The following is a 23,608-nucleotide window of genomic DNA, read 5'->3' on the forward strand; positions in this document are numbered from 1 at the left end:
TCAAGAAACATATGAGACCTTGAACTGAAAAATGTCAGACTGATTAGCAACATATTGATAGTAGATCTATACCTAGAAACACTGTGTAGCAAAACTATAGACCACTAAGCCATAAAGAAAAATATAATCTACAAAAAAGTGATGGACTACATACAAAGAAATGACAAATTGACAATAGAACTCTCATTAACAATAGACATCAGAAGGCAATAGTGTCATGTACTCACAATGCTGAAGGAAAACAACTATCTGAAATTCTATAAGCAGCCAGACTCTTTCTGAGGAATAGGGGTAAAATAAATACGTCAAAAAATAGATGAACCTAGAATGTTTACCCTCCATAATGCTTGCTTAAAAAAACTACTAATAAAGTATGCATTTTAGTAAGAACCCAGAGGGAATGCAAGAAATAATGGCAAACAATTAAACTGTTGACAATATATGTGTCTGTGATTGTATAGATATTAAAATATATTTCTGGAGTCTGTTTCCTAATATTTTTAAAAGTTGTCTCTATATAAGTGAAATTATTCTGTAGTCTCCACTTTTTGCACTATTTTTTAAAACAAGATTTTGGCATTAAAATTTATGCTGGCATCTGGGCACAGTGGCTCACGTGTAATCTCAGCACTTTGGGAGGCCAAGGTGGGCAGATCACTTGAGGTCAGGAGTTCGAGACCAGCCTGGCCAACATGGTGAAACCACATCTCTACTAAAAATACAAAAATTAGCTGAGTGTGCTTGGGTGCCTATAATCCCAGCTACTCAGAAAGCTGAGGCAGGAGAATCACTTGAACCCTGGAGGTGTATGTTACATTGTGCCCAGATCGTGCCACTGCACTCCAATCGTGGCGATAGAATGAGACTCCATCTAAAAAAAAAATTATGCTGGCTTCAGCACAGTGACTATCTTCAGCAGAAGATACTGTCTAAAATCAACATGGGGTAGGTATTTGGGGTGCAAAAACTGTTCTGGTTTTTAATCTTTTGCATAGGTGTGTTCAGTATGCAAATATTCCTCAAGCTACACACAACTATTAATTTTTCTCCATGCATATTATGTTTAAAAAAAAGGTTTTGGAGCCAAGAACAGTTGTTTACTCCTGTAATCCCAGCTATTGAGGAGGCAAAGGCAGGAGGGTTGCTTGAGACCAGGAGTTCAAGATCAGCCTGAGCAACGTAGTGAGACCCTGCCTCTAAAAAAAAGTTACAAAAATTAGCTGGGTATGATGGTATGCACCTGTAGTCCCAGCTACTTGACAGGCTGAGGCAAGAAAATTTCTTGAGCTTAGAAATCGAGGCTGCAGTGAGTCATGATCATACCACTGTACTTCAGTGTAGGCAACAAAGCTTTAAAAAAAAGCCAACCAAATAGTTTTTTAAGAGTTATGCTAGCTTTATAAAATGAATTGGGAAGTTTTTCATCTTTTTTAAGGTCGCAGATATTTAAACAATATTAGACATATTGAAGTCTAGCCAGAACTCAGCTATAAAACCATCTACTCTTGATATCTGTTCTTGTTTTTATGAAAATGTTTAAACATTCATAAGAATGAATAGGATTCTAGAATGAATTTGCATATTTCCATAATCTAGATTCAACAGTTATTAAGATCTTACCACGTTTCATCTGTTCCTTTTGTTGTGTTTGCTGAACTACTTTAAAATAAACCAAAAAATCTTAGACCCCATGTCTCAGATGTTACTTTTGTTTGCATCGTAGAAAAATATGGACATTTTCTCTCATAACCACCATGTGTTATTTACTAAGAAAAGTTAACAATTCCTTGGTACCATCTTGGTTTCTATATTCAAAGTCACCTTATTATAACACTGTCTTTTTCTAATTGGCTTATTTGAATCAGTATCCAAGCAAGGTCTGAAGATTGCGTTTGATTGTTAGGTCTCTTAAGATTCTTTTAGTCTAGAGAAATTTCTCATTTTTTTCATGTAGTTGACTTACTGAAGAAATAGGTCCAGTGACCTGTAGAAGGTCCCGCCTTCTAGATTTGTATCCTCATGGTGTTTAACTTGTTCTTCTGTCACATATATTTATTTAAAAATAAATTGATAGATTTATTTCTTATAAAGTGGATGTCTGATAAAGAGTTTGAGCTCACATCTTTTTGGAAAAAATAACTCGGGGGGTGGTGCTGTGTACTTCAGATTGCTGCACAGCACAAGGCAAATAATGTCTATGGTTCTCTTAGTGAGTTTAAGGATTCAGGTGATGGCAGTCTGATGCCTCTGTTTTATAAAGTCCCCATCAACTTTTCATCTAAAAGCTTTCATCCTTAGATGATGATGGTAGGCAGTGTTGAAGTCAAATAAAATATAGAAACACGTATCTAAATTTAAAACATTTTATTTGGGAAGCAAGAATTGCAATTTGAGTCATATACACATACCAGGTTGCCTTCAGTGTGTCCAAAGAACAAAGAGAAGGTTGCAGGTTTTATAAAAAGAAGAAATGTTACACATTGTTCTGAAAGATGGCACTAGCAAAGTTTTGGAGAACTGGCAAACTCTAATTGGTGAGTGACCACGGTGGCTAAAACCAGTCTTAGAGTCTAAGCAGGTTGTTCCAGTTGCCATTAGATAAAACTGGTTTTAAGTTATAGCAGCCATTTCAGCATCCAGGCTTGCAGAGAATGGTGTTCTTGGAGCAATGTTATGTGTCTTAATGCTTTTGCTCCTGGCCCCTCAACTCTGATTTAGTTAGGCATGATAAGAATGATCCAATTTGTATGATCAACTTTTATAGCAGCCTCTAAGAGCTTCCCCATGATCCCTGCCTCCTGCTATTGCCTTTCTGTGTAGTCTCCTTTCCTTGACTCTAGGCTGAACTTAAGACTTCTAGAATAGAGTGCAGCAGGGGTGATGGGATGTCACTTCAAGAATAAGCTAGCAAAAAGTCTGTGGATTCTACCTTGGACATCTTCTCTTGCTCTCTTCTTCACTGCTAGCTCTTAGAGAATCCAGCTGCCATCTTGAGAGATGCCCTATGGAGAAGCCCATCTGGCACGTACCTGTTGTCCCTGGCTAACAGCCCGCAAGAACCTGAAATCTGCCAACAACCTCGTGAGTAAGCTTGTAGGTGAATCCTCCCCAACTCAAGTCTTAAGATGACCGCAGCCCCCATTGACATTTTGACTGTAGTGTTGAGACTGAACCAGGACACCCTGGTGAGCCATCCCGACTCCTAACCCACAGAAACTGTGAGATAATAAACGTTTGTTGTTTTAAGTTGCAACATTCTGAAGTAATCTGTTACATAGCAATAGATAACTCATACTATGACCTTTGCCTCAATTATTTCATTAGTGGTTACTGGTTCGCGATTATCTAACTCTGCCATTAATTCCACATTTATTAGTTGGAAATTATTTGTCAAGAAAAACTTTTCCTCATCAACTAGAGCTATTTAATTATACTGAAATACAGCCTGCAAGAAAGCAGGTTAATGGCTTACGTTTTTTCTGTTGTCAGTTTTTAGATTAAGGGCTGATGTTCTAATTACTTCCAAAGGTTGCCAAAGAAGTGTTTCTTTCTCTCTTTTAAAGTAGTATTGTGGCCGGGCATGGTGGCTCATACCTGTAATCCCCGTGCTTTGGGAGACCAAGGTAGACAGATCACTTGAGGCCTGGAATTCAACACCAACCTGGCCAACATGGCAGAAACCCCGTCTCTACTAAAATTTAAAAATAAAAATATAGGTTCTGTGAGATTTATGCTTTAAGGAGGTTCTATTTATATTAGTCTATTTTCATGCTGCTGATAAACACATACTTAAAACTGGGAACAAAAAGAGGTTTTGATAGGTTGTGTCACTGTTATATTGAAAGGATCTTTTAATTTTCATCTTGATTGCATTGCCCCAGCGATCATTCAGGAGCAGGTTATCAAATTTTCATGTATTTGCATGGTCGTGAGGATTCCTTTTGGAGTTCATTTACAATTTTATTCCACTGTGCTCTGAGAGAGTACTTGATATAATTTCAGTTTTCTTAAATTGACTGAGACCTGTTTTGTGACCTATCCTATGATCTATTTTGGAAAATGTTTCCTGTGCTGATGAATAGAATGTATATTCTGCAGTTGTTTGGTAGAATGTTCTGTAAATATCTCTTAAGTCCATTCATTGTAGGGTATAGTTTAAGTCCATTGTTTCTTTGTTAACTTTCTATCTTGACCTGTCTAGAGCTGTCAGTAGAGTTTTGAAATCTTCTGCTATTATTGTGTTGCTCTCTCTCATTTCTTAGGTCTATAGTTTTATATGTTCGGGAGCTCCAGCAGTAGGTGTGTATATATTTAGAATTGTGATATTTTCCTGTTGGAGTAGTCCTTTTATCATTGTATAGTGTCTGTCTTTGTCTTTTTAAACTGCTGTTGCTTTAAAGTTTGTTTTGTCTGATATAAAAACAGCCGCTCCTGCTTGCTTTTGGTGTCCATTTGCATGAAATATCTTTTTCCATCGCCTTACCTTAAGTTTATATGAGTCCTTATGTGTTAGGTGAGAAACTTGGTTGGTGATTCATTCTGCCCTTTTGTATCTTTTAAGTGGAGCATTTAGGCCATTTATAGTCAATGTTAGTATTGAGATGTGAGGTACTATTCTATTCATCATGCTATTGTTGCCTGAATACCTTGTTGTTTTTTCATTGTGTTACTGTTATATAGGTTCTGTGAGATTTATGCTTTAAGGAGGTTCTATTTTGGTGTATTTCAAGGATTTGTTTCAAGATTTAGAGCTCATTTTAGCAGTTCTTGTAGTGCTGGCTTGGTAGTGGTGAATTCTCTCTGTCTGGAAAAGACTGTATCTTTTCTTCATTTGTGAAGCTTAGTTTTGCTGGATACAAAATTCTTGACTGATAATTGCTTTGTTTAAGGAGGCTAAAAATAGGACCCCAGGCCAGGTGTGGTGGCTCATGCCTGTAATCCCAGCACTTTGGGAGGCCTAGGCGTGTGGATCACGAGGTCAGGAGTTCAAGTCCAGCCTGACCAACATGGTGAAAACCCCGTCTCTATTAAAAATGCAAAAGTTAGCTGGGTATGGTGGCATGCCGCTGTAATCCCAGTTACTTGGGTGGCTAAGGCAGGAGAATCACTTGAACCCAGGAGGCAGAGGTTGCAGTGAGCCAAGATTGCACCACTGAACTCCAGCTTGGGCAATAGAGCAAGACTCCATTAAAACAAAACAAAACAAAACAAAACAAAACAAAACAAAACAAAAAACAGGTCTCCAATCCTTTCTAGCTTGTAGGGTTTCTGCTGAGAAATCTGCTGTTAATCTGATAGATTTTCCTGTAGCAATTACCAAATGCTTTTGTCTCATAGTTCTTAAGATTCTTTTCTTCATCTTGACTTTAGATAATCTGATGAGATGTGCCTTAATCTGATGAGATGCCTAGGCAATGATCTTTTTGTGATGAATTTTCCATGTGTTCTTTGGGCTTCTTGTATTTGGATGTCTAGATCTCTAGCAAGGCAAAGGGAATTTTCCTTGATTATTCCCTCAAATATATTTTCCAAACTTTTAGATTTCTCTTCTTCCTCAGGAGCACCAATTATTCTTAGGTTTGGATGTTTAATGTAGGCCCAAACTTCTTGGAGGCTTTGTTCATTTTTTTAAACTCCTTTTTCTTTGTCTTTGATAAATTTGGTTAATTCAAAAGCCTTGTCTTCAAGTTCCAAAGTTCTTTTTTCTGCTTGTTTTGAAGAGGGAGACCCAGGCATCTGAGATCAACTTCCCCTTTGACTATCACACTGCATTTCAATAGAAGAAAAGACTGACCGACTGGCGCCTCCTGTTTCACCTTCCTGAGGTGGCAGGCTTGGTCTTGGGGAAACTCTCCGGAAGGCACTATTTTTACTTAAAACAAGATCAAACCAGAAACCTTTTCATGTGTGAGTCCTAAAACTAAACCGGAACGCTTTCATATGTGATTCCTGAAACTGTAAACAGAAACCTTTTTCACATGTGAGTCCTAAAACTATAAACTGGAACCCTTTCATATGTGATTCCTGAAGATGTAAACAGAAACCTTTTTCACGTGTGAGTCCAAAAACTGTAAACTGGAACCCTTTCATATGTGATTCCTGAAGCTATAAACGGAGACCATTTTCATATGTTATTTCTAAAGCTATAAACCTAAGATTCTTCCACGTGTAATATCTAAAGTATAAGCCTATATAAAGGCAGCACCTTCCTTTGTTAGATGAGCTGAGCTTTGGACAAATTATTGCTCAGGCTCCCAGCTGAATAAAACTCCTTTCCTCCTGTATTTGGTATTCAGGAGATCCGTTTCCTGTGGCCGCTCCTGCTACAGTTTGATTCTATTGTGATACTTTCCAGTGTATTTGGCATTTCTCTAAGTGTGTCCTTGATTTCCAGAAGGTGTGATTGATTTTTATTTATACTCTCTATTTCACTGAAGAATCTCCTTTCATATTCTGTATCATCTTTTTTATTTATTTAAGTTAGACTTCACCTTTTTCTGGTGCATCCTTGATTAGCTTAATAATTGACTTTCTGAATTCTTTTTCTGTCAATTCAGAGATTTCATCTTGGTTTGAATCCATTGCTGATGAGCTGGTATGACCTTTTGGGATGTTAAAGAAACTTCTTTTGTCGTATTATCAGAATTGCTTTTCTGGTTCCTTCTCATACAGGTAGCCTATGTTGGAGGAAAGATCTGGGACTCAAGGGCTGATGTTCAGATTCTTTTGTCCCACAGGATGCTCCATTGATGTGGTGTTTTCTCCCTTCCCCTGGGAATGAGGCTTCCTGAGAGCCAAATTGTAGTGACTGTTTTTGCTATTCTGGGTTTAGCCACCCAGTGGAGCTACTGAGCTCCATGCTGGTACTCAGGAGTATCTGCAAAAAGTCCTGTGATGTGATCTGTCTTCAGGTCTTGCAGCTGTGGATACTGGCCCCTGCTCCAGTGATGGTAGCAAGGAAGTAAAGTGGGCTCTGTAGGGTCCTTGGTTGTGTTTTGCTTAGTGCACTAATTCTGTGTTGGTTGGCCTCCAACCAGGAGGTGGCCCTTTCAAGAGTGCATCAGCTGTGGTCCTATAGGGAGGATGCAAACTTGCCCTAGGGAGACCAGGTTAAGTATTCAGTTTCTCAGGTGGTTGGCAGGGCCATAGAGTTCCCGAGAGATTATAACCTTTGTCTTTGGCTACTAGGGTGGGTAGAGAAAGACCACCAGATGGGGGCAGGGATAGTGTGTCTGAGGGCAGCCTCTCCTTGGTCAGGGCTTGCTGCAGCTGCTGTGGGGAATGGGAGTGTGGTTCCCAGTCCAATTGAGTTATATTCCCAGGGGGATTGTGGCTGCCTCGGCTGAGTAATACAGGTCACCAGGGAAGTGGGAAAAGCTGGCAGTCACAGGCCTCACCCTGCCGCCATGCAGCCCACAGTCCTAGAGGCTGCTCTCATTTCCACCATGCCCTCCCAGTAGCACAGTAGAGTCTATTGGCAGGCAGCAGGTGATCAGAGATGACAACTTGCCCCAGGTCATAAGGCTCCCTGTTGAGAAAGCAAACAGATTCACAGGTTTTTGGCATCTCAGGGAACCTGAAGCTGTGATCCAGTTCCTTCAAAGGGTCTATGGATCTCTTTGATGGCTGATCCAAGAGATCCAAGATGGCTGATCGCTAACAGTTCGGGATTGTAGCTCCCAGTGAAAGTGCAGAGAACGAGAGGATGCCACACCTTCAGATGAATTTTCGTCACTCACGGACCAGAAGATTCCCAGTGGAGGGGCCCCACGGGTCGCCAAGGCGACTCTTGTGGCTGGCGCAGCGGTTTTGCCGGAGCCTCGGCATGGCAGTTCTTCATGCAGAGTAAATGGGAGGAGATTCCCGGGCAGAAGAGCACCATCAGTCTTATTGCTGCTGTTTTGGCCGGCACAGTGGGTTGCTTGGATTCCAGCACTGGGAATTAATAAACTGGGCATCCACTCAGAAACCCAACTAGAAAGGCGGTAATTGTAAAGACGACAGATGGAAAAATTTATAACAAAGGGAAGAAACCAGCCTAAAAAGGCTGAGAATACCCAAAATCAGAACCCCTCTCCCTCTACAGGGGATTACAGTTCCTCATCAGCAACGGAACAAGCCCTGATGGAAAAGGACTGTGTGCCATTATCAGAAGTAGGCTTCAGAAGGTGGATGATAAGAAACTTCTGGGAGTTAAAAGAACTTGTTCTAACCCAATGTAAAGAAACTAAGAACTTTGAAAAAAGGTTTGACGAAATGCTAACAAGAATAGACAATATAGAGAGGAATAGAAATGAACTAATGGAGTTGAAAAACACAACACAAAAACTGAGCGAAATATGCACAAGTTTGAATAGCCGAATTGATCAAGCAGAAGAAAGGATATCAGAGGTCAAAGACCTACTTAATGAAATAAAACGAGAAGACAAGAATAGAAAAAAAAGGATAAAAAAGAATGAGCAAAGTCTCCAAGAAATATGGGACTATGTGAAAAGACCTAATTTACATTTGATAGGTGTACCTGAATACGACGAAGAGAATGAATCCAAGCTGGAAAATACCTTTCAGGATATTATTCAGGAAAATTTTCCGAATCTAGCAAAGCAGGTCAATATTCAATCCCAGGTAATACAGAGAACACCACAAAGATATTCCTCAAGAAGAGCAACCCCAAGGCACATAATCGTTAGATTCACCAGGGTTGAAACGAAGGAGAAAATACTAAGGGCAGCCAGAGAGAAAGGTCAGGTTACCCACAAAGGGAAGCCTATTAAACTTACAGCAGATCTCTCAGCAGAAATCCTACAAGCCAGAACAGAGTGGGGGCCAATATTCAACATCCTCAAAGAACAGAACCTTCAGCCCAGAATTTCATATCCAGCCAAACTAAGCTTCACAACTGAAGGAAAAATAATACCTTTTGTGAACAACCAAGTACTCAGAGATTTTATTACCACCAGGCCTGCTTTACAAGAGCTTCTGAAAGAAGCATTACACATAGAAAGGAACAACCAGTATTAGCCTTTCTAAAAATATACCAAAAAGTAAAGAGCATCAACATAAAGAAGAATTTACATCAACAAATGGATAAAACAGCCAGTTAACATCAAATGGCAGTAACCCTAAATTTAAGTCGACTAAATCTCCCAATCAAAAGATACAGCCAAAACCTAACAATATGCTACATCCAGACCCATTTCACATCCAAAGATACACAAAGACTTAACACAAAGGGATGGAGAAAGATTTACCAACAAAATGGAGAGCAAAACTAAATAAATAAAAAGCAGGAGTTGCAATTCTCACATCTGATAAAATAGATTTCAAAGCAACAAAGATATAGTGGTAAAAGGATCAATGCAACAATAAGAGCTAATGATCCTAACACCCAGATACATAAGACTCATAAAGAGATTTAGACACAACAAGACAGAAAATTAATAAGGATATCCAGGACTTGAACTCAGATCCGGAACAAGTAAACTCAATAAATATTTATAGAGCTCTCCATTTTAAATACACAAAATATACATTCTCCACCTTACACACACACACCACACACACACACACACACACACACACACACACACACACACACACAGGGTCTGTGGATTCCCTTGGCTTTCCCAGAATGTTCCTGCATAGTTCTTGGAGCAAAAGTTTACGATGTGAGTCTCCAGAGCTGGAGGTATAAGCTAGTCCTGCCTCCTCTCTGCCATCTTATCCAGTATGCCTCTCTCTTTCTTTGTCTTTCTCTCTCTCTTACACACACACACACACACACACACACACACACACACACACAGATTTCTCCTCTGTCTTCTTGGTGCAGCCTCCTCACCACTCCCCTAGGAGAATGAAATGCTTTTCATAAAGAAACTGAGGATGCCTGAAGCCCCTTGGAATGCCATGACTTCAGGCTCCCTGCTCTCCAGACAGCAGTCCTCACACTATTATTCACAGCAATGCAAGGAGACAGAACTGGAAGGTCATTTACAGACACCTGTCTGATTTTCAAAGTGTACTCTCAGGGCTTCCTGGGGAACCCACAACACTGAGTGTTCAGTAGGACCAGAGACACCAATAAACAGCGGCCCTTTATGTGTGACTCACTGGGGAGAGCAGCCAGCTGCCTTTTGAATACAAAGATGCTTCATAGCATTCCAAGGCATCTTCTTTCTCATGGTCACATTACCCAGGGCCTTTCTCCTCAGTTCAACTTTGCAATGTTCAGGTTGAACAAAATGCAACAGAGTCCCAGTAGAACTCATATAAGGAACTCCTTTGAGGATTGTGCAGAGAAGAACTAAAACCTACAGTGTCAACTTGGAAGAAAACAAGGAAGGCATCCATTTTCCTTTCTTTCATACCTGAAATTCAATAATTGACGTCTTAGGGAAACTAGAATGGCACTAATCTGAGCTAAGCCTATGACAAAATGAAATTTTTCCATCCTACTGCCTGGCCAGCTTCTATTTATCCTTCAAATTCCTGTTTGGGCATCACCAACCAAGGTATTTCAATGGATTGCTCCTGTTCTCTATCCCTCCCTTCATGCTGAGACTATGCATCCACCCTCTGCCTGATAACTGTGTCACCCTCCACTAGAGTGAGAAGCGTGTATTTCTCTACTCCATGGATGTTGAGTTAGGACATTTTCATTTGTTCTGGCTGATGACACGTGGACAGACATGGGATCATGACAATTTCAAACCAAGCCTTTAGAGACATGGCATATGTCCTCTTGCATTCCTGCCATCTGCCATGGGAATATGTCCTGGAGTAGTCACTGGTTCAAAGTGGATGAGAACCCCATGAGCAAGTCTGATCCCCTTCCTACCAATGACCTTCAGACCATGGGTGAAAAAAAAATGTTATTGCAAGCCACCAAGTTTTGGGATGGTTTGTTGTGCAACATGACTGCCTCTAGTGAACCCTTCCCAGCCCCTTCGCCCCATAGCCATCTACACACATTGCCACTTGCTCTCAATCACCTTTGCACCTCCCACAAATGGACAGGGGCACATGCTTTTCAGCTGTATTGTGGCAGTGCTGCGCATGTCTGCCTCAACCAGCCAGGCACCTCTTCTCAGTGATAGCCCAACATGGACAGTAGATACTTAAATGTTTATCGAACCCAAATGAATCCAAAAAGAACTCACTGAATTTTGCATTAAATCTCATCATTCTTTTAAGTCATATGTTTCTGAGTCCTAATAAATATTTTAGCCCTTTCATGAGTAGACTGTTATCGGAAAGGGACTTGCCTTTCTTTCTAGATGTTTAGGTCTTTATTCTGAGCACCTCCTAACAGACCTTGAGTTTACATTCTTTCTAATCAGTATCAGATATTAGAATATTTTCATTACTCCATAATTTCACTTTCTTCACAAACAGCATTGAGGAACTATTATAACACAAGAAAACTAGATTTTCACTGCCAATGTTGGGTTCTTAGTAAGAATATAAGTAGCCCTTTGCCAAACACAGTCTGTACATTTTCACTAGCCTTTTCATTTCTACATATGTGGCTAAAATGAGACAGAGAATGCCTTGATATCATTAATAACCTTTCTCTCTCTCCAAATTATGATTCTTCCTGAGATATTCTCATTCTCTTCTCTCCACACCTGCATCCATGTTCCTTCTCTTCTGTAACCAGAAATCTAGTTCTCTTCTGCCTCCTCTCTTGAGCACTGAACCTATATCCTTCCTAAAAAGTCTCTGCCCTTTCCTCTCTCTCCCAGTGGCCCCCACCAACACCACAGCGCCCCCTTGCAGCCGCCTCTGCCAGTGCACCCCAGACTTCCAGCTGGCTCCAGGAAGGGCAAACCCTGGGAGCTGCTGTTGCTTCTGAAGTTTGTTTATTTGGGGCAGAAAATGAGATATGAAAAGTATGAGAGAACTGCTGTGGACAGGCAATATATGGGTGTGACAAATGTTGGAAAGGAGAGTTATACAATGCCACTGTTACTGGAAAGAGGTCCTGGTCCAGACCCCAAGAGAGGATTCTTGGACCTTGCAGAAGAAAGAATTCAGGGCAAGTCCATAGAGTAAAGTGAAAGCAAGTTTATTAAGAAAGTAAAGGAATAAAAGAAGGGCTACTCCATAGGCAGAGCAGCAGCATGGGCTGCTCGACTGAGTATACTTATAGTTAGTTACTCCTTGATTACATACCAAATGAGGAGTGGATTATTCATTTATTGGGAAAGGGGTGGGCAATTCCCGGAACTGAGGGTTTTTTCCCTTTTAGACTATATAGGGTAACTTCCTGATGTTCCACAGCATTTGTAACTGTCATGGAGCTGGTGGGAGTGTCTTTTAGCATGCTAATGTATTGTAATCAGCATATAATGAGCAGTGAGGATGACCAGAGGTCACTTTCATCACCATCTTGGTTTTGGCGGGTTTTGGCCAGCTTCTTTACTGCACCCTTTTATCAGCAAGGTCTTTGTGACCTTTATCTTGTGCTGACCTTATATCTCATCCTAACCTCCTGGGAATGCAGCCCAGTAGGTCTCAGCCTTATTTTACCCAGCTCCTATTCAAAATGGAGTGTCTCTGGTTCAAATGCCCCTGACACCAGCAGAAACTAGTCAGAGACATGAGGAAGCTCTTCCCTGAGGAGGTTACATGTAAGCCGAGAGATGGAGAATATGTTTCCCAGACAGAGAAGGGTGGGCACAGCATTAGCCAAGGTCATGTGCTATGAGTCAGAAAAGCCAGACCAAACAGGAGGCATGACATTGTGTTTGGATTTCAGGGGAAAAAATATCTATCAAAATTCACTTCTTAAAAAAAGATAGTAGATAAGTATTTAAATAACACATTAAACTTATACCATTATATTGATGTTACCACAGATAACCCCATGATAAAGGTATATACTTTATTTCAAAATATTCAATTTAGAGAAAACAGTACCGATGATATCAATACATAGCAAAAGGAAAACTCATTATTGTACACAAATGACTGATATTTAGGAAACATAATTTTACTGTAGCCATTAAAATATAATTTACCATGGATGGCATTTTGAGATAAAGTTTTTATTTTGGAATAACTAGATTTTACAGAAGAATTTCAAAGAAAGTACAGGGTGCTCTTGTATACATCTCACCGTAACATTTGATTTCATTTCCTCCAACGTTATTATCTACATCACCATGGTACATTTGTCAAAACTAAGAAACTAACATTGATACATTATTATGACATAAACTCCAAATGCATTCACATTTTATGAATTTTCCCATTAATGTTCCTTTTCTGTTCCAGAATTCCATCAAGGGCACCACACTGCCTTTACATGTCACATCTTACTCTCCTCTGGCCTAAGTATCTCAGTCTTTTCTTGTTTCTGATGACTGTGACCTTTTTGAGGAGTCCTAGCCAGGTATCCTATAAAACATACCCCAATCTGGATCATCTGATGTTTCTCATGATTAGACTGGTGTTAGGGTTTTTGAAAAGAAATCACTTTTTAACACATTATTCTGCAGTAGAAAGAGAACAGTATAAGTTTCCAACACCAAAATCAAAAATGGATTTTTTATGGCCTTTGAATCAAAGGGGATCAGAATATGCCAATCCCAAGTATGCCACTTTGGCATAAGAATTATTTTGAACTAAAGCCAATTAAGAAAGATCAGACAGGGCATGCCCCGGTGGCTCACACCTGTAATCCTAGCATTTTGGAAGGCTTGAGGTGGGTGGATTGCTTGAGCCCAGGAGTTTGAGACTAGCCTGGGCAACATGACAAAAACCCATCTCTAAAAAAAAATACAAAAATTAGCCAGGTATGGTGGCACATGCATGTGGTCTCAGCTACTCAAGAGGCTGAGGTGGGAGGATCACTTGAGCCCAGGAATTTGAGGCTACAGTGAGCTAAGATCATGTCACTGCACTGCAGCCTGGGTGACAGAGTGAGACCCTGACTCAAAAATTAAAAAAAAGGAAAAGAAAAAGAAAAATTAGATGTGTAAGGAACACTCCCCTCTTCCTTACTGACTAAAAGAAAAACTAAATTTCCCTTTGTGAAGGTGTTTCTCCTGCCCTCTTTATACTAGGAAGAGAACATAACTCTTATTATTAGAGATGGCATAGACTTGAGTCTGCATAACAAACCTTATAAACAGCCCCTGTCTTCCATTAGTTTTTCCCTTATATTTACCTTCCCATAATTTACCACACCTAGAAGCTCAAACACATTTTTGTTTTTTGTCACTTCTCCATAATTTTTTGCCTTTTGTTAAAATGGTATATAAACTCCCAGGGCTAACTGCTTTTTGGAGTTTTCACTTCTTTTCTATGAGGCTCCCCCTATACATATGAAGTATGCCACTTGTCTTGTTAATCTGTCTTGTGTCAGTTTAATGTTCAGGCCTGTTACTAGACTTAAGAGAGCAGAGGAAAACACTGCTGAATCAATTATAACAACTGGTAGATTTTGGTGATTATCATTAATTTCCATAGTATTATTTTGTAAATTTTCTAAAAAATAATTCACAAGCATTTGAAACAAACTACATCATATGAGAAGTCATAAAGTGTGTGATTAAAAAAAAAAGTAAAACAAGTTCATTGGTAGCAGAACCATTATGAGGAGTCCTAGCCAGCTATCCTACAAAACATCCTCAATCTGAATTGTCTGATGTTTTCTCATTATTAGACTGGTGTCAGGAGTTTTGGAAAGAAGTCACTTTTTAAGATGTTATTCTGTAATAGAAAGAAAACAGAAGGCTGGGTACAGTGGCTCACACCTGTAATCCCAGCACTTTGGGAAGCCAAGACAGGTGGATCACGTGAGGTCAGGAGTTTGAGACCAGCCTGGCCAACATGCTGAAACCCCATCTCCACTAAAATACAAACATTAGCCAGGCATGGTGGTGCATGCCTGTAATTCCAGGCCAAGACAGGAGAATAGTTTGAACCTGGGAAGTGGAGGTTGCAGTGAGCCAAGATCGTGCCACTATACTCCAGACTGGGCAACAAAGCAAGATCTGTCTCAAATAAAAAAGAAAGAAAGAAAGAACACAGAAAGTTTCCAACATCAAAATCAAAACTGGATGTTTTTATGGCCTTTGAATTAAGCCATTGTTCAGTAAATTCTATTGAACAATGACTGAAAAGGAAAAGATATATATGTTCATTGGGGTTTTGTCTTTGGTCTTGTATCTACGTAGTAAGTGCTTTAATGTTTGGAGGCCAATCTTCTGTTCTCGAAGGAGAAACTCATATTTGTGTGTGGAAGGGATTCCTTATAGAATAAGGGCTTCTAGGTCTTTCTTTCACAGGTGGAGCATCAGAGGAGGGGTACTGAGCAAGCTGTATGGCTAGGGAGTAGTGAAGATCTCTGCTCCCCAACCCCATGCAGAACCTGAAGGTCAGAGTAAGGAAATGTTATTTTTATTCAAACCAGCTATGCATATAAAGCAGAAATTTTTGCTAATCTGAAGTATGCCACATTGGCATAAGCATTCTTTTTTTTTTTTCTTAAGATGGAGTTTCACTGTCACCCAGGCTAGAGTGCAGTGGTACAATCTGGCTCACTGCAACCTCCCTGTCCCAGGTTCAAGTGATTCTCCTGCCTGAGCCTCACAAGCAGCTGAGATTACAGGTCCCCACCACCACACCCAGCTAATTTTTGTATTTTTACTAGAGACAGGGTTTCACCACATTGGCCAGGCTGGTCTTGAACTCCTGACCTCAGGTAATCCGCCCGCCTCAGCCTCCCAAAGTCCTGGGATTACAGGCATGAGCCAGCAGGCCTGGCCGCATAAGGATTCTTTTAAGCTAAAGGAAAAAAAAAAAAAAGATGCAAAAAGAAGATTTCTCAGCATTTGCCTTATCTGACTAAATGCAGAAACTTCTGAGAAATGAGGACTGCCATAAATACCTTCTCCTAAGGGAAGTTTATGGCCATGAAAATGATGAAAAGCCAGCACCAAGATGGACCTGCATAAACAAACCTCACTCCATTAGTTTCCCCACACACTTACCTTCCCACAGTTTGCTGCCCTTAGAGGTCTAAACCTGTTTTCTTTTGTCTTGTCACTTCTCTATAATTTATTTTCTTTGCTAAGATGTTGTGTAAGCCAAGTTCTAAGCACCGCTTTGAGTTACTCATCATGGAGGTGTCTCCCATGGGATGTACACTGCTCAGCACACATTAGTAAACTTTCTCTCGTGTTGATCTTTTGTCGGTCTAATTTGCAGGGCCTCAGGCAGAGGAAAAGTGTTTCCTCCCCTACAGTCTCAAACTTCAGCGTGCATCAGGATCCCCCACAGGGCTTGATAACACACAGATTGCTGGCCACCCCCAGAGTTTCTGATCCAGTAGGTCTGGGTAGAGGTCTGAGAATTTGCATTTCTACCATGTTTCTGGTGATACTGATGTTGCTGATCTCATCCAGAAACCACATGTATACAAGAAAGGACACTATAAGTATGAAGTCACCTCCTAATTAACTCTGGGACCTAGGTCAGGTGATATCTCTCTGGAGTCCTTCTGCTTCTCCTCTCCTAAAATCCTGTTATCTTTTTAGTCTCCCCATGTTTGGCACCGCTGGACAATGTGCAGAGAAGAAAGCTACAGGCCATGTACCCAAAGGCAAGGACCAGCCTTTGTGCTCCTTCGGTTCCTGTGAAAGAAGGACCTGGAGGCAGGGGGTTTATATGGAGACAAGCTCAGCCAGCAGGAGTAGGGGAGCAGGGAGAGCAAGATGGGGAAGGAGAAAACTCCAACATCAGAGCGTGTTATTGTGGCCCCTCGACTCTCTGGGACCTCTGAAAAGGTGAATGCCTTCCAAAATTGTCCACGAGAAAGATGGGAGGCCATGGCATTATCCACCAGCTACACCCCACTGGTCTAGGGTTGTCTGGGGGCATTAGTCCTCCTGTACTTGCAGAGCAAGACAGCTCCCACAGTACCAGTTGAGAAAGCCCAGGGGAGAAGGTAGGTGATTGAGTCATGGCTCTGGTGAGGCAGATTTCCCAGGGGACTGTCCAGCAGCTATAGAAGAAGTCAGAGGTGGACCTAAGGGGCATGAAATAGGCAAAAGTGGGGTCTGCCACCTGGCTGTAAGTTCAGCCAGGGCTGAGAAGGCCCAGATTTTTACAGGTGCTGCAGGCTCTTCTTCCAGGCCCTTAAAAAGAGCTTTCTCCGGGTCAGGTGCCATGGCTCACACCTGTAATCTCAGCACTTCGGGAGGTCAAGGCAGGCGGATTACCTGAGGTCGGGAGTTCAAGACCAGCCTGACCAACATGGAGAAACCCTGTTTCTACTAAAAATACAAAATTAGCTGGGCATGGTGGCACATGCCTGTAATCCCAGATACTCGGGGGGAGGCTGAGGCAGGAGAATCACTTGAACCCAGGAGGCGGAGGCTGCAGTGAGCCGAGATCACACTCCAGCCTGGGCAACAAGAGTGAAACTCCATATCAAAAAAAAAGCTTTCTCCAACTGCACATTCATACTCTTAGCAGCACTATTCGCAGCAGCCAAGAGGTGCAAGCAACCCGTGTCCATCCGCAGAGGTAGGGATAAACAAAATGCAGTACAGAAAAACAATGAAATATTATTAAGCTTTAAAGTGCAAGGAGGGCCAGGCATGGTGGCTGACACCTGTAATCCCAGCACTTCGGGAGGCCAATTCAGGCACATCACTTACGGCCAGGGAGTTCAAGACCAGCCTGGCCAACAAAGTGAAACCCTGTCTCTACTAAAGATTCAGAGTTTAGCCAGGCATGGTGGTATGCACTGTAATCTCAGCTACTCGGGAGGCTGAGGCACAAGAATCACTTGAACCTAGGAGGCAGAGTGCCAACTGAGATGGTGTCACTGCATTCCAGCTGTCTCAAAAAGAAAGAGAGGTGGTGGTGGTGGGCTTCCTTAAGCACAGAATCTGGTAGAACCCACAGCCCCAGGACACAGGCTTGTTTCTCCTTAGCCTCATGACTTTATTTGCCTGTCTGCCACAAGTCCTCATGTTTCACAAGTAACCGTCACTCATGGTTGAATAGGAAGTGAGGCTACAGATCCCCTTTTCTCGAATTATGTTATTTGAGGCCACCTACAATGCCCCTCTTTATAATTCTTTATGCCAAATTTAGCAAAGCCCCAAGGTGAGGTCCCAGGACTGGCATCCTCTGACAACTAGCTAGAAATGCGAATCAGAGTCCTTGGAGTAGGGCCCAGAGATTGAACCCTTGATAAATGTGTGTTTTGACAAGCCCTCCACATGTTTCTGATACACCCCTATGGTTTGTGAAGGATGGCCTCAGATGTCAATTTTTCAGATATGTATTTTGTTAAAGTAGTAAAGAATGGATTTTTCACCTTGCTATGGTTTCCATGTGTCCCCCAAAGTTCAGGTGTTGAAAATTTGATCCTCTATGTGCAATATTGGAAGGTAAGACCTTTAAGAGGTGTTTAAGTCATTAGTTTTCCCGCCTTAAGTGTGAATTCATGCCATTATCATGAAAGTGGGTCTCTTACGAAAGGAGGACCTCAGCCTTCTCTTGCGCACGCTCTCTCTCTCTCCCCCCTGCCCCCCACTTTCTGTGTCCTCCTGTCTTCCACTATAGGATGATGCCGCACAAAGGCCCTCATCAGATGCTGGCCCTTTGATCTTGGACTTCCAAACCTCTATGACTATGAGAAATACATTTCTGCTCTTTACAAATTACCCAGGCTGTCATATTCTGTTTAGCAGCACAGAATAAACTAAGACACACCCCCAATTTAAAAAATACATCATTATGGATTGCCTGCTATTATAATTACTGTAAAATGTTCTTATCACTTATTCAGAATCAGGATAAGTTTCACTGCTCTTTTTGCAAACCACAAGCTAGCAAAATATCTCCCATAAACACTTGCAGGATCCCTCAGCAGACGAGAAATCATTTCATAACATAATCCAAATTCAGAGCCATCTCAGGATAAGTTTCGGAAGCCTCTCCTTGCTGGGCGTATGTTTCTTTACATTGTCTTCACTTACTCTGTCTCTCTCTCCTGGTGACCAGAAATAGAAAGCAGACAGTGAGAAGGTCACAAAGTCCTGCTATACTTCTGGCTTTACAAATAGTCCTGTGAGGAAGACATTTATGTCCTATGATTTGGTAATTCCCCTCTAAAACATGTCCCATTTAGAAACAAAAACAAGGATTGATACTTGTTGATAATAACAACAGAAATGAGAAACAATCTGAATAACCAATGTTCTGGGAATAGCTACATGAATAATGTATATACAACCACACAGTGAAATACTATTAAGTCATAAAATAATGTTTACAGGGAGTTACAGTGAAGTCATAAAATGCTTATGATATAGAGTTAAGCGAGAAAGCAGAATATGAAATTGTGTGTATAGTATGATCTCAAACATGTAAATAAAAAGGATGAAAATATTCTAAGGAAATAGTAAAAATGTCAAAATATTAACAATGGTTACTATAATAATTATTAATTTTTGGTGAAGAGATCGTGAGAATGTTCTTGTCCTTTAAACTTTCTGTGCTTTCTCTGAAGGAATCCATTTGAGTTTCACTCCCTGGAGGAAAATTGACACAAGAATCATTTCTCTTTTTATTCATTGGTTCAAGAAGTTCCGGGTTCCACCTCCAAAAATAGTTTTGTGACTCCTTGGTCACCAGTTAAATTTATATGACAGACACCGGTTGTGTTGTGTGGCTGCCCTGTATCTGCCTGTGTGAACCTCCTTTTTCTCATGGATGAATGTCCCCCATGGTCGCCCACCCCCAGGGAAGAGCCAGGTACTCTGTTGTAGGATCCAGGCACCTACAGCCAGGAGCTGTCCATCCAGGAGAGAGTGATGCGGGAGACAGCAGAGGCACTCGGCCCCACGTGATCAGGACTTGGTCAGTAGCTGCTAGCTTCCCCAAATTGAATTTTATTTCTTTTTTATTTTCATTATCTTTATTCATTTATTTATTTATTTTTTGAGATGGAGTTTTGCTCTTGCTGCCCAGGCTGGAGTGCAATGGCATGATCTCGGCTTGCTGCAACCTCCACCTCCGGGATGCAAGTGATTCTCCTGCTTCAGCCACACGAGTAGTTGCAACTACAGGCACATGCCACTGTGCCCAGCTAATTTTGTATTTTTAGTAGAGATGGGTTTTCACCATGTTATCCAGGCTGATCTCAAACTCCTGACCTCAGGTGATCCACCCACCTCAGCCTCCCAAAGTGCTGGGATTGCAGGCATGAGCCACCACATCTGGCCTTATTAGTTTTTTTGGAGATGGAGTCTTGTTTTCTTGCTCAGGCTGCTCTCTAACTCCTGGGCTCCAGCCATCCTCCCATAGGCTCTCTCATAGCTAGGATTATAGATGCGTACCACCTCAGTGGGCTACTACCAAATATTTGCCTCTGCTTCCAACTCAGGACCGACCTGAAAAAGCCCCATATGCTCTCTAACCAATCCCATAGGATGCTCCATCTCTAATTCATCCACCATGCCAACAGTCTCCAATCAGGGCATCCCCAAAGCTTATCAGCACACAGCTTCCCCACTCCCCTGCCTGCTTTTGAGCCTCTGCCAAGTGCAAGTGATGGGGCATGACTCCCTCATTATACCATGCTTTGAGTCAATAGCCTCTGGTTATTCTCACTGAGGGAGCTTCAGTTACTCCCACCCGGAAAGGCAGTAGGGGGGTAGCTGGGGGACCACAGTGCCCAGTGATAGCTCTGTGGGTGGGTGCCTGGCCCTGAAGTAGTGGAGTGTTCCCTGGGACATCCTATGGTGTAGCTGACACTCTGGCCCTCCCAGAAGCTTTGTGAGCCCCCTAATATTCTATAATAATCCCCTTTCTGCTTCGTTCAGCTAACAGGTACCGTTGGGCTCACTGCCAAGAATGCTGGTAAAATCTAACATCCAACACTATCTGCCTTTTGGGACAGACAGCCCCCACCAAGGTCTGGGTATTGCAGTGGCAGCAGAAAATGTGTGCAGTTGAGGTCCAGATGCCCTTCCAGTGCTGGCTGCGGGGGATCTTGCTTTTCTCTGGTGCAGCCTCGTCAAAGTTGGGAGAAGGCCTCAGAGTTCTCAAGGGCAGAGCCTCTGAAGGCATCATGGAGAAGTCCAGATCTTTGCTGTCTTTATGATCCTCAGTAAATGGATCTATTCTCATGATCTCAGCCATCTTCCTCTTTCCATAGGTTGGTTTCAGGCTGAGCAAGAAAATGAGACTCTATCTCTAAAAAACCTAATAAGGGCAGGCATGGTGGCTCATGCCTGCAATCCCAGCACTCTGCGAGGCCAAGGTCAGGCTTGGGGTGATACCTGGCAGCAGCAGGTGTAATCTTACCACCTCAGGCCATCCTGTATGTTCATTGCATTGAAGGGGAATTGACTTCACTGTGGACTTCACTCTTGACATGAGTGACTCCATTTGGAGACATTAGGATCATAAATCATGACATCACTCACATGGGCTACTCTGAGGTTTGTGTTCTGCACTCTCTCCCAGGCTTGCCCAGGGGGACCAGGCAGAGGTGCCTTTTATTGGCTTCCTTCCCTGAGTCACATTTCCACTCCACAGTAGGGACACCTCGAATCACCTCCCACTGAAATGCTCGAACCTGGGTCCTCTCCTCAGGGTTGGCTTCTGGGGATGCCCATACCTTCACAGATACAGAAATTTTCTTTCTTTCTTTTTTTTTTTTTTGAGACGGAGTTTCGCTCTTTGTTACCCAGGCTGGGGTGCAATGGCATGATCTCGGCTCATCGCAACCTCCGCCTCCTGGGTTCAAGCAATTCTCCTGCCTCAGCCTCCCGAGTAGCTGGGATTACAGGCATGCATCACCATGCCAAGCTAATTTTTTGTATTTTTAGTAGAGACGGGGTTTCACCATGTTGACCAGGATGGTCTCAATCTCTTGACCTCGTGATCCACCCGCCTCGGCCTCCCAAAGTGTTGGGATTACAGGCTTGAGCCACCGCACCCGGCCAGATCCAGAAATTTTCTAACTACTTTCTCTGGTGTCAGCTCTTATCTTTTCTAGGTATTCCCCCTGCTTTAAGTACTGGTGATGTTCAGTAAGAATTATTAACTAATCAGTGCACTTAAATTCTGCCCAATTTTCCCACCAAATAAGTTATTTTTGCAGCTGGTGTTATTTCTCAACTCCTGAACTTAAACTTTTCTTTCTCTCACCACCAGAATAAGGAATAGTACCAACAGTACTCTCTTTAGGCCAGGAGTCACAAACTCAGATACCTTCCAGGACCCAGCTGGTAATATTTTTGTGTATAGGGGCACATATAAGGCAACAGGGAGGATGGAACGTGGGACAGCCTGAAAAGGACTGTGACACAAAGTTTATAAAGCCATCTTTCTGGATAAACAAGACAACTGAGGTGGGCCTGTGGGTCGAGATTCCACCTTCTAGATTTAGGTATTTTGTAGGAAACATTTCTTTCTCTTCTGTTTTTTGGGTCTTCCCAAGGACCATGTCTAAAAATGGTCTTACTTTCCAGTCCTGGGCACATAGCACCCAAAAAAGATTTATCATGTTCTGGAACTCCAGTTTTAAATACACTTACCTCTGCTCAAGCAGTCTGATATACTCTGGGAGTCAAAAACATTGTGTTGAATGAGTCTATTTTTACCTCCTAACCAATGCCCTTGTTCAGTGACGCACCCCAACCCTATGTACACACAGGTATTGCTGAGGAGGAGGCATAGGGTGGCCAACTATTTTAGTTTGCACAGGACTGAAGAGGGGCTGGGAGATGTGGGACTTACAATACTAATACCAGGGAAGTTCTGAACAAACCAGGATGAGTCGTTCACCCTAGATGTGGGCCTCAGCAGCCACGTGCATACTGCATGTCCCAACCCTCTACTCTAGCCATAGCTGATAGGACCATAGCAGACACCTGACTGAAGAGATGCCAACCCCTAGCCTTGGCTGAGCCAGTCAGATTCTCTTTCTAGGACTGGAGAGAAACAGGGAATTATAGGATATGGACCTTTTTTTTTCTTTTTGAGACGGAGTTTCACTCTTGTTGCCCAGGCTGGAGTACAATGGTGTGATCTCGGCTCACTGCAGCTTCCGCCTCTTTTCAACAAATGGAGCTGGGACAACTGGATATCTACAGGTACACACATGTTCATAGCAGCATTATTCATAATAGCCCAAAAGTAAAAGCAGCCCAAATGCCCTCACCTGATGAATGGGTAAACAAAATATGGTACATCCACAGAGTGGAATATTATTCATATGTTAAAAAGCAATGAAATAGTCATGTTACAACATGAATGAATCTTAAAAACATTATGCTGAGTAAAAGAAACCATTCAAGCTAGGCACAGTGGTGCATGCCTGTAGTGCCAGCTACTTGCGAAGCTGAGGTAAGAGGATCACTTGAGCCCAGAAGTTTGAGGCTGCAATGAGCTCTGGTTGTATCATTGCACTCCAATCTGAGCAACATAGTCAGACCTTGTCTTTTAAAAAATGTTTTGAAGAAGCCAGTTATAAAAAGCTACATAGTGTATGATTGCATTTATATGAAGTATCTGGAACAGAAAATCCATAGCTATTCATAAAGTAGGTCTATGGATGCTAGAGCTG

At 42.0% G+C, this 23,608-nt stretch overlaps 1 protein-coding gene across 1 annotated transcript in view; it reads left to right on the forward strand.

Annotated features, from left to right (window-relative positions):
• C1H9orf153 (chromosome 1 C9orf153 homolog) overlaps nucleotides 1-23,608 on the forward strand; it is an 80,727-nt gene that overhangs the window by 42,217 nt on the left and 14,902 nt on the right. Inside the window, exon 3 of the transcript XR_013533138.1 lies at nucleotides 2,967-3,081. The gene's annotated coding sequence lies outside the window, so the exon portion shown is untranslated. The remainder of the gene's footprint in view (nucleotides 1-2,966; nucleotides 3,082-23,608) is intronic.

Source organism: Callithrix jacchus, chromosome 1 (assembly GCF_049354715.1).
Source record: "Callithrix jacchus isolate 240 chromosome 1, calJac240_pri, whole genome shotgun sequence".
In the NCBI taxonomy this organism is placed as follows: domain Eukaryota; kingdom Metazoa; phylum Chordata; class Mammalia; order Primates; family Cebidae; genus Callithrix; species Callithrix jacchus.